Raw genomic sequence first — 11459 nt, forward strand, 5'->3', positions numbered from 1 at the left:
CTGAAAATCCAGATTTTTGAGTGAGTGGACGTGAAAGAAATTTTCTGATTTTAAAATGTTGGCCACTAATTAAAGTAAAAACAAACAGCATGAGTCAGGAAAATGTGTCTACAGGGAATTCCCTGGCAGTCCAGTGGTTAGTTAGGACTCTGCGCTTTCACTGCGGTGGCGGGGTTCAATCCCTGGTTAGGGAACTAAGATCCCCAGAAGCTGCAGGGAGCGGCCAAAAAAAAGAAAAAAAAGTGTCTACAGTCTACTCTGGCCCAGGGGCCATACTTTTACAACCTCTGGCTTACACAAATTCCTCCCACTGTTTCAGGCTCACCTTAGTTAGTACCTTCTAACTATTTCAATCCTTTTAATTCATATTCATGTGCATGCATTAGTTGATGCTACACAAGATGGAGTCCCTGCCTAGGGGCCTGGAAGACTTAGATAAACAGACACACACAGAACCAGGTAGTAAGTGTTTGTGAAGTAGACGCCAAACAAGCTAAAAAAAGATGAAAAGCTTAAAGAGGGAGGAAGGGAGGTGGCAATCCTGGAAGGCTTCCCAAAGAAAATGACTTTAGAAGCTACCCCTAAAAGAATATGCAGACGTTTACAAAGAAGAGACCAGACCAAATCCCTCCCTCCTCCGAACTCCCAACAGTACGAACATTTTAGATGAGGTATTACAACATGTCTAAACCATACAGTTCATCCCTGTGGTTCAGTCTAGTCTTCCCAAAGGGTCTGTCAGTTACTCCTGGAGCGCTCTAGGCGCCTGAGACGGCATTGTGCAAGGAACAGGGTCAATTCATGCCCTGGGTTTGATTCTGGGCCTGGGGGAGATACGGTTTGCAGTACTCACAGGAGGGAACTGGAACAGACTGGAAAAGGGGGACGCGGCGCGGGGGGGTGGGGGTAGGGGTGTGTGGTGTGTGTGGAGATGGGCGGGATACGCCGAGAACCAGGAGAGGGCCAAGGTCATAGAAGGCCTGGCCGCGCGCACCCGGCGCCTAAGTCCCGGAGGCCGCAGCCTCTCCCCGTTCGGAGAAATGAGGGGTCAGCGCCCACCTCCGAAGATCTGCTCTCCACCCCGCTTCCCCAGGGGACCCAGGCGCTGGGGCCCCCAGTTCTGCGATCGCAGCGGGGTCTCACCTCCAGGCCACCCCTAGCCTCCCGCACGACCGTGGCCCCCTGCACGGCCGCCAGCGCTCAGCCCCAGCTCCTCCCTCGGGCGCGGTGCCACCTCCCTGGACACCGTGCCCGCAGCGGCCGGCCACTTCCGGCGTGCTCCCCCAGGCGGCCGTCCCCCGCCCCGACGCCGGACCCGGCTGTGCCAGCCAATCCGCGGGCGCACCCCCAAGCCTCCTCCCACCCGCTCAAGGGTCTTCCCTGCGCAGGTTCGGCGTCGTTCTCTCGGTCTCGCGCGAGCACAGTTCTGTGGGTCCAGCGCCGCGCAGGTTGGTGCACCTGCAGGCGCCAAGTAACGTATGCGAGGCCACCACCGAGACGCAAGTCCTCCAAGGGGTCCTAGACTCGCCCACGGCTGGCTTCGGGCCAGTCGGCCTGGGTGGGGGACCCTGTCAGATAACCACGCTTTTGTTCTAATTTTTAATTTTTTTTTTTCCCTGCGTGCTTTTGTGGTCTCATTCATTGATGCCTTCTGTTTGCAGTGCCCTCTCAAAGGCTTGGTAGTACAGAGATGGACAAGGATAGCGAAATGTTTAAAAGGGCAAGTTCTGAAGTGAGAACATCAAGACACTCAGAAAGTCAGACAAAATCGCTGACCCACCATTTATGGGCTGTGTGACTTTGGGCAAATTACCTAACCTCTCTGAGTCCAATTTAATGGATTATCCTACTTTTCCTCACTGATTTTTGTTTATTTTACTTTTATCTATTTTTGGCTCCACTGTGTCTTTGTTGCTGGCTGTGGGCTTTCTCTAGTTGCTGGGAGCGGGAGCTACTCTTCCTTGCGGTGCACGGGCTTCTCATTGAGGTGGCTTTGGCTTCTCATTGCGGTGGCTTCTCTTGTTGCAGAGCACGGGCTGTAGGCACACAGGCTCAGTAGTTGTGGCACAAGGGCTTAGTTGCTCCGCGGCATGTGGGATCTTCCCGGGCCAGGGCTCGAACCTGTGTCCCCTAAGTTGGCAGGCGGATTCTTAACTACCGTGCCACCAGGAGGTCCCTCCTCACTGATTTTTAAATGCTGTTTTTATCATTAACTAAATTCACACATGTACTTGGTTATGTATTTGAAGTACTTTCTGTCTGCTTATCTGTTTCTCTCTCTCTGCTTTGATAATAAACTGTTATAATTATTGTGAGCTTTTAAATATGTTTTAAAATCTGGTAGTAGTCCTCTCTTCATTTACTCTTCTTTTTTCAGAAAAAAATTGTAACCCTGAATGTTTTCTTGTATTTCTTATATTACTTTTAAAAGAACAAAATAGTGTTTTTGTTTTTTTGTTTTGTTTCAAGAACCAAAATCTGCTTAAGCCAGAAGAATGAAAATGGAGGAGAGAGGGAAGAACAGTAGATACATTTTTGTTGTGAAATGTAAAGTCGTTGAGGGTGGTTTGCTTTGGCTTTTTAGTCATTTTTTAAAAAGAACAAAAAACTGTCTGATCTCATCTGGGTTTAACATGCTGCGCCTGTCAGCAGTGTGAATTCATTATGTAATTCATTTGCTCTACAAATACGTATGGCGTGCTCGCTCTCTGCCAGACGCTGGTGATGCAATGAATGTTGAGCAGACCCAAGGCTGTCTCATGGAACTTAACGTCATGAAGAGGAGATATTTAAACAATTCCATGAATAAATATAAAATGTTAACTGTAGTGAGTGCTATTCTGGAGAGTACAAAGTGCTGTAAGTGTTTATAAAAGAAGATTTGACATACACAGGAAGGTCTGTGAAAGCTTCCTGGAATCAGGCTCTCCCTGAAGAGTTAGGCAGATGAAGGACAAGAAAGTAACAGAAACCCACCTCTACTTAAACATATGTGACAGGAAAAAACAAAAAAAACACACACAAAAAACCATATGTGACAGGAAAGTCTAGGGTGTTGACTGGCTTCAACAAAGGCCAGAATTCAAGGATTTAAGCACTGTCATCAGGACTCTTTTCTCTCTATTTCTTGATTTCACTTTTCTCTCTGTTAACTTCATAGATTTTTCCCCCCACATGGAGATAGGTTTCAGTGCCCAGGATTGCAGAAGGGCATCTATAGAAATTACAGAAAAAGGACTCTGATAGGTTCTTCTTGGATCACATGTCCAACACTGGATCAATCACTGTATCCAGTAGATAAGGTACTTTGGTGGATCAGCTTGGGTTACACGTTGGGATAGGGAAAGGGAGCCATGTTACTGCTAGACCCATCGGGGGATGGAAAGAAAATCAGTTTTTTGGTTTCTTTTTGTTTTTATCAGAAAAATGAGACAGTTCTTAAGACAGGCAAAGTAGCAGATGTCTACTGTGGGAGGCTGCAGGGGAGAGCATTACAGGCAGCAGGAACTATCTATGTAAGGCCCTGTGGCAGTGTCTGAGAAGCTGGAGGCCAGTGAGTGGATGGTGAGAATGAGGTGAGCTTGGAAAGACTGGGCCACAGAGTGTCTGGAAAGCCACATGTAGGCTTCTTGGCTTTATCCTAAGGGTAACAGAGACCTATTAGGGGTTCAACAGGGCAGGGTACCTGGGTGTGAGATGGGGGAGCCACCATCCCACTGCACCTGCATGAAAGACCTGGAGCGGGAACTACCCAGCCCAGCCCAGCCCCTTATGAATTCCTGACCATAGAAACTGCGAGAGAGAATGAGAGGTTGTTGTTGTTTTAAGCCAGTTGTTTTAAGCCAGAATTTGGGCGCGATTTGTTAAGCAGCAATAGATAACCAGAATGTGAAGCATCTGTCACTATCATGTAATTTTCTTTGTATCAATTTTCTTTGCTATATTCTCATTCGTTAGTGGTGTTGCTTGTGATTCAAGTCATTTCCCCCATCACTCTTATGTACTTTGTGCAATGCTTCTTCTTTTGTTTGTTTTGTTTTGGTTTTGGTTTTGCGGTACGCGGGCCTCTCACTGTTGTGGCCTCTCCCGTTGAGGCGCACAGGCTCCAGACGCGCATGCTCAGCGGCCATGGTTCACGGGCCCAGCCGCTCCGCGGCAAGTGGGATCCTCCAGGACCAGGGCACGAACCCGTGTCCCCCGCATCGGCAGGCGGACTCTCAACCACTGCGCCACCAGGGAAGCCCAATGCTTCTTTTGTTGGAAGATTTGTAATTTTACTTTGTAATAAATTTTCATTGTACAGTATTTTAATTTTATTATACAATGTTTACATCACCTGAGGGACAAGATGTTAACTAGATAGGTGGGAACAGACATGGATATTAAGTCAGGAGGGATGTTTGCAAGGGGACTAACTGGAAGTTGGGTGAATATTTTCCTGTTTTGACGAATTTTCCCTACCCAGATTCATAACTGTGGATATTTAGATAGTGAGTATTTGAAAAATTAGGACTCCCTGGTTATCATCTTTGGGGCAGGGCTGTTTCGTTGGTGATGAAGGGTAAGGACCCCTGAATCCCTATATTGGAAGGATTTTTGATTGCCTTTGAAATCTTCATAATTCACCATGACTTCTTTGACATAGTTACTAACATTCAAGAATCATAGAGATGGAAGACACTCTGGAGATTATAGCCTTCTATCTCTTTTTTTGAGCATAATCAACCTTCCTTCCTCCCTTTCATCTTCTCTCCTTCCCTCCCCACCTTCCTTCCACAATATTTATTGAGATCCCTTATGTGCTAGCCATTGAGGATACAAAAGTGAACAAAAACGGGTATTGAAAAAAGGCCATGGGACTTCCTTGGTGGGACGGTGGTTAAGAATCTGCCTGCCAATGCAGGGCACACGGGTTCGAGCCCTGGTCTGGGAAGATCCCACATGCCACGGAGCAACTAAGCCCATGCACCACAACTACTGAGTCTGCACTCTAGAGCCCATGAGCCACAACTACTGAAGCCCGGACGCCTAGAGCCCGTGCTCTGCAACAAGAGAAGCCACCGCAATGAGAAGCCTGCGCACAAGGAAGAGTAGCCCGGGCTCGCGGTAACTAGAGAAAGCCCCTGCACAGTGACGAAGACCCAACGCAGCCAAAAATAAATAAATAAATTTATTTTAAAAAGAAAAAAAGGCCATGGATGTTTGTGTTTTCTTTATCATGAGCAAACGTTTATTGGGCCGTTACTATGGACTGCTGTTTTTTTTCTGCATGCAGTTTAAAAGAATCTCTCACTATGTAAATCAGAGACCAAGTAAAAGCAAGAAAAGAGGAGAGAAAGGAAGATATCTTTAAGTGAAGACAATAATCTATTAATTTGTTTTAACCATTGATTTTGCTGTTTGGTCTGAGAAATGTTAACAAATTTATCTAAATTATCTTAAGAAATTCCTCCAATTTCTTACATGCAAATTACAGGGGTAACAAAGAGATCTACATTAATTGTCTCATTTCTAAAAAGATATTTAAGTAAATAATTCAATTTTCTGTCTGAATTACAGAATACCTCCAAACAAAATCTGGGCAAAATATTCAGTTATTTTTTTCTTAACACCAAAGGCCATTTTGCCCATAACGTGTGGACTTCTTAATGCACCAGTAGGTGGCAGTAGTTTGCAGCCCGTGGTTATTAACAGATTAAAACACCTTAAATACACTTTTATTTTTAGACAATAGAAAGCCTCCTAGTCTCCTACAAGAATCATATGGCTTTTGGCTATTCCTACCCTGTGAACTAAAAGTCTACATCGGTGAAAAATGTCCACGAAATACAGTACAGTTAAATTTTAAAGCAAGTACCACGGTTAGGACTGAGTACTTTCACTGAGGAGGGCACAGATAATATTTGCACTTTCTCCCTCAGTATCTCTGTCACTTCCTTCACTCCTTACACAAATACTTACTGAGCACCCACCATGTGGGTCACTGGAAATACGGGGGTGAGTAAAGCAGCAATAGTACAGCCCCCATGGACCTTGTAGTCCCCTGCAGATGGACAGATATGTAAGTTCCACTTTCATATTACAACAAACAATACTAGAAAGGACATTTTTATACATGTTCTTGAGTTTCTCTTGGGCAGTGGTTCTCAAAGTGTGGTCTGAGCCATGAGAGCGAAACTATCTTTTTTTTAATTTATTTTTGGCTGTGTTGGGTCTTCGTTGCTGCATACGGGCTTTCTCTAGTTGCGGTGAACGGGGGCTACTCTTCGTTGCAGTGCGTGGGCTTCCCATTGCAGTGGCTTCTCTTGCTGCGAAGCACGGGCTCTAGGTGTACGGGCTTCAGTAGTTGCAGCTCGCAGGCTCTAGAGCACAGGCTCAGTAGTTGTGGCACACGGGCTTAGTTGCTCCGCGGCATGTGGGATCTTCCTGGGCCAGGGCTCAAACTCGTGTTCCCGGCATTGGCAGGTGGATTCTTAACCACTGTGCCACCAGGGAAGCCCAAGAGAGCGAAACTATCTTTATAAATAATATTAAGATGTTATTTGCCCTCACTTATGCTTGCTGTCTCATGAATGTACCATGGAGCCTTCCAGAGGATACATGATGTTGATTTGCAACACACTGACTAAAGAATCAGATATGAGAATCTGGATATTTTTTATTAAGCCAGACATTAAAGAGATTCACAAAAAACATAACACAATGCCACTCTTCTCACTAATTTTTTTTTTTGGTTTGGGAAAATGTAATTATTTTAATTAAATTTTATTTACATTAATATGAAAGAATTGTTATTTTAAATGAATTTATAAGTATCTGAAGTCTTTCTCACTTTTACTTTCCAATAAGGTAAATATCAATAGGTATCTTCCGCATAAATGGAATCTCTTTGGTGTCCTCAGTCATTTTATTTATTTATTTATTTTTTTTGTGCGGGCCTCTCACTGTTGTGGCCTCTCCTGTTGCGGAGCACAGGCTCCGGACACACAGGCCCAGCGGCCATGGCTCACGGGCCCAGCCGCTCCACAGCATGTGGGATCTTCCCGGACCGGAGCACGAACCCGTGTCCCCTGCATCGGCAGGCAGACTCTCAACCACGGCACCACCAGGGAAGCCCCCTCAGTCATTTTTAAGAGTATGAGGGAGACCTGGTACCAAAAAGTTCAAAAGCCACCGTTCTAGGGTGTGCATTCTGAAGTAGGGTTGCTGGGTCATATAGGATGTCCACAATTTCAATTTTGCTAGATGTTGCCAAATTGCTCTCCAAAGTGGCTAAAGCTGACCTTTTTAAAAAATCCATATACAGTTGTTGTTTTTGTTTTCAGGCAAATATGAAACTGTAAAGAATTATAGAATTGTTATTGAGCTAGGCTAATGATACAATAGAGATTTGATATATGAAATATTGAATATTTTTTCTAAACAACAGTGAGAGATTCAGGGTAATTTTATTTTTAGTGTACTTAGAGGAAGAAACTTTTCTTGGCCACTGAGAATAGTGTTGTAGAGTGCCAACATTAAAAGTATCGAAAATTTATTTTTGTTTGGCACCTCATGGGAGGTAGATGTGTACAAGTTATGCAAATAAACCTTTTTTTTTTTTTTTACCATCAGGGGAATTTCAATTTTCTTAAATACTACCTTCTGCAGTTTTAGTTAAAACCTAAGCCATATTCCACTGACACTCAATTTGTAAAAAAAATACTGAGGCATCTAATATTAGAAAAGTAATAATTCAAAAGCTGTTAGTTCATGGGTCATTTTGTGAGAGTTTATTTTAAGCAATTCAGGGTGCTTTTTTGATGTAGAATATTCAAATTGTACAAGCATAGTTGATCTAATACTTTAACTGCCTTAAATTTTGGCAATGAGATGTGGGTAAGTATACAAACTGACTTTTACAGTTGAAGGACCAAGATGCAACAATATTAATTGGTTGTTTCTTACAATGGTTTTGCAGGTAGTGATTTGTACACTCCACTCTAGTAAAATGCACTGTGACCACAGTCAGCTGCTACCTACCTGTCTATTTATGGTGGAAGGTTTTCAGCAACCAAGAGTTAACCTAGGTGGGATTTCATTCTGCCACACGGCCATGACAGAGCATACAGAGAAGGTGGATGGGCTAGGTTAGAAACTGAAGCACAATTCAGGAGACATGTCTGAGCAGTAATAATACTGTTGATGCAATGCACATCACAAGAGCAAATGGAAATTGGTTTTTTGTCTGTTGTTAGGAGATTATCCAGCTACTAGTGCGGCTACCTGAGGGTACTGTGTCTTCAGCTGAGAAGAAGATCTGCTGTATCTATTTGTGTCAATAGCCAGACTCACAGCAGGTAATGGTCTCTAGAGTTGTTGATCCAGGTGTGAATATGTTTGAAGGTGTAATTCTATGTGGCGTGTCCTTTCAAGGGGAAGATAAACTAAATCTGCTGGTTTTAGACTTTTGGATTACTGACTTTATCTGAATGACTGCAAGTAGTAAAGAACTTAGAAATCATCTAATTCAGCTATTTTTCTGATAGAAGAAAATGAGACCTAGGGAGGGTTGCACATTCATTTGAAAGATGTCTTTTTAACACTCACTCTGTTGAGGGCAGACACTGACCTGATCATGAATAAGTAGAGTGAATGTGTAATTTATCATCCAAGCCAGGACCCATTTTTTTTTTTTTTTTTTGCGGTACGCGGGCCTCTCACTGTTGTGGCCTCTCCTGTTGTGGAGCACAGGCTCTGGACGCGCAGGCTCAGCGGCCATGGCTCACGGGCCCAGCGGCTCCACAGCATGTGGGATCTTCCCGGACCGGGGCACAAACCCATGTCCCCTGCATCGGCAGGTGGACTCCCAACCACTGCGCCACCAGGGAAGCCCCAACCAGGACACTTTTGAGAGTGAAATGGGGTGCTATTAATAATTATGGCAAGGCATTAAACAAAAGCCAAAACTCCTGGGCAGGGTCTTCCCTGGTGGCGCAGTGGTTAAGAATCCGCCTGCCAATGCAGCCCTGGTTCGGGAAGATCCCACATGCCACGGAGCAACTAAGCCCGTGTGCTGCAACTACCGAGCCTATGCTCTACAGCCTGCAAGCCACAACTACTGAGCCCGTGTGCCACAACTACTGAAGCCCAGGTGCCTAGAGCCCATGCTCCGAAACAAGAGAAGCCACCACAATTAGAAGCCTGCGCACCGGGATGAAGAGTAGCTCCTGCTCGCCGCAACTAGAGAAAGCCCATGCACAGCAACAAAGACCCAACGTGGCCAAAAATAAAAATAAATAAATTTATTAAAAAAAAAAAAAAGGGTTCAATCCCTAGTCAGGGAACTAGATCCCACATGCATGACACAACTAAGAATATGCCACAACTAAGGAGCCGGTGAGCCACAACTAAGGAGCCCTGGAGCCGCAACTAAGGAGCCTGTGTGATGCAACTAAGACCTGGTGCAACCAAATAAATAACTAAATAAATATTAAAAAAGAAAGATCCTGTGAAATCCTGATATATCTAATTATATCATCCAAACTGGAAACAACTTTGTTGGCAGAAAACATGGTTTTATTACAGGTGCCCTGTAAAACATCGCAACCAAGTTACACACACCCAGAGGAAAATAATTTGTTTTTGTCAGACTGGTAGGTTTTCCATCAATGATAAACATTCAATAAATATTTATTAAGTGCCTACTATGTACCAGGGTTTGAGATGGACACTGGGAATATAGCAGTGAGCCAGATAGCTTCCACCCCAAAGAACCCCCAGATTAGGAAGGAGGATGGAAAAGTAACTAGGCAATTATAATGCAGAGCTAGAAGTGTTTCTTTAGGGCCAAGTACAGGGGGAGCAGTGGGATCCCAGAGGAGTTCATTCATTCATTCAGTTGATCATCATTCAGCATATTTATTGAGCATCTACAATGTTCCTGGGCACTGTGCTAGGAACAGAGAAACAGTGGGGAAAAGAGAGACACAGCCCCTGTCCTCATGTTGCTTTCAGTCTGGTGGAGAGAAAAGACAGGTAAACAGGTAGCTACAGCTAATGCTATGAGAAGGGAGCCTCTAAGAGGGCACTAAACCCAAATTCGGGGTGGTGAGGTAAGGCTCTAAGCAGAGATGGGAAGGATCATAAGGTGGGGAAGAATGTTCCAGACCAAAGGGACAGTACTGTGCATAGTCACAGGGGCAAGAGAGGCCACGGACAAAGTCATTTTAAGTGGATGGAGCAAAAAGCTGGTGGAGTGCAGTTGCAAGGTGGTGGGAAAGGAGAGCATTGGCAGGAAATAACCAGTGACCAGAGCCTGACAAATCTTGTAACCCAAGAGTTAAGGAGTTTGGGCTTTTTCTGATGATAATGTGTAAAGAAGAGATTTAAGCAGGGGAACGAAGTGGTCAGATGTTCACTTAAGAAAGTCACTGGCTGCCATGTAGAAAGGGGATTGGAGGGTGAGACGCCAGGGGCAGGAGACCAATTGGGAGGCTGTTGAAGTTCATTGGCAAATGCTGGCAATGACCTAGGAACATCCAAGGAGAACATGGACTGATCAGAGAGCTACTTGAGAGGCACAATCAACAGAAAGTGGGGAACGCTGGAGAGAAGGACTCCAGACATATGCTAGTTTCTGACTTCAACAATGAAGAAGATAGCAGAGCACCAGAAGTTTGGAAGTGGGGATAGGTAATCAGTTCTTTTCAACGTATGTTGACTGTGCAGGGCCTATGGGAGAGGCATCCGGAGATGTCCTGGGGGCCACTTGGTCTGGAACTGAGGAGAGAGCGCAGCTGGAGCCTGCGACTGGAAGTCTTCATAATAGAGGGGAAACTGAGCCCCTGGGTGTCAGTGAGGTCACTCATGAATGTGTGGAGCGAGATGAGGGTGGGGACGGGGACAGGACCCTGAGAAAGACTGGCATTGAAGAGAGGCTTCAGAGGAGGCAGGCTCGCAAATAAGGCGGAGAAAAGGCCAGTCAGGCAGGAGGAGAACCAGGTGATGGCGGTGGCCAGAAACCAAGAAGGAATTAACACGTATCTGGTATTTACTTTTACCTTTTGGCATAGATGTGGATGGTTTACAGACAATTTACAAGGGGAAAGCATACATGTGAAACCCTTCTATCCTTTAGCCTTTTTTTTTTTTTTTCTGTAATTTAAGAAACGAGTCCTCTCTTTGGCTCACGGAATACCAGAGTTCCCTAAGGCCATAGTTAGAGAACCACTGGCCTAAAAGGAGGTATTATAAGACGCTGGAAGTTTCCTTGGAGTCTAGAAAGAGAGAACTGGGGAGGAAGGACACGTCCCCACTGCTCCTGCAGTGGTTGAGGGCAGAAGCTTAAATATGGCAGGAACATACTTTCCATCTCTTGAGGAGGAGCTCAGTCCAAGGGTCACCTTTTCACCATTCATAGTGCTCTCCCTGCAAGCCTGTTAGCTGGATTTCCCAGGGGTCGCTTAGAAGTCAGCATC

This window comes from Lagenorhynchus albirostris, chromosome 20, assembly GCF_949774975.1.
Source record: "Lagenorhynchus albirostris chromosome 20, mLagAlb1.1, whole genome shotgun sequence".
Taxonomy (NCBI): Eukaryota; Metazoa; Chordata; class Mammalia; order Artiodactyla; family Delphinidae; genus Lagenorhynchus; species Lagenorhynchus albirostris.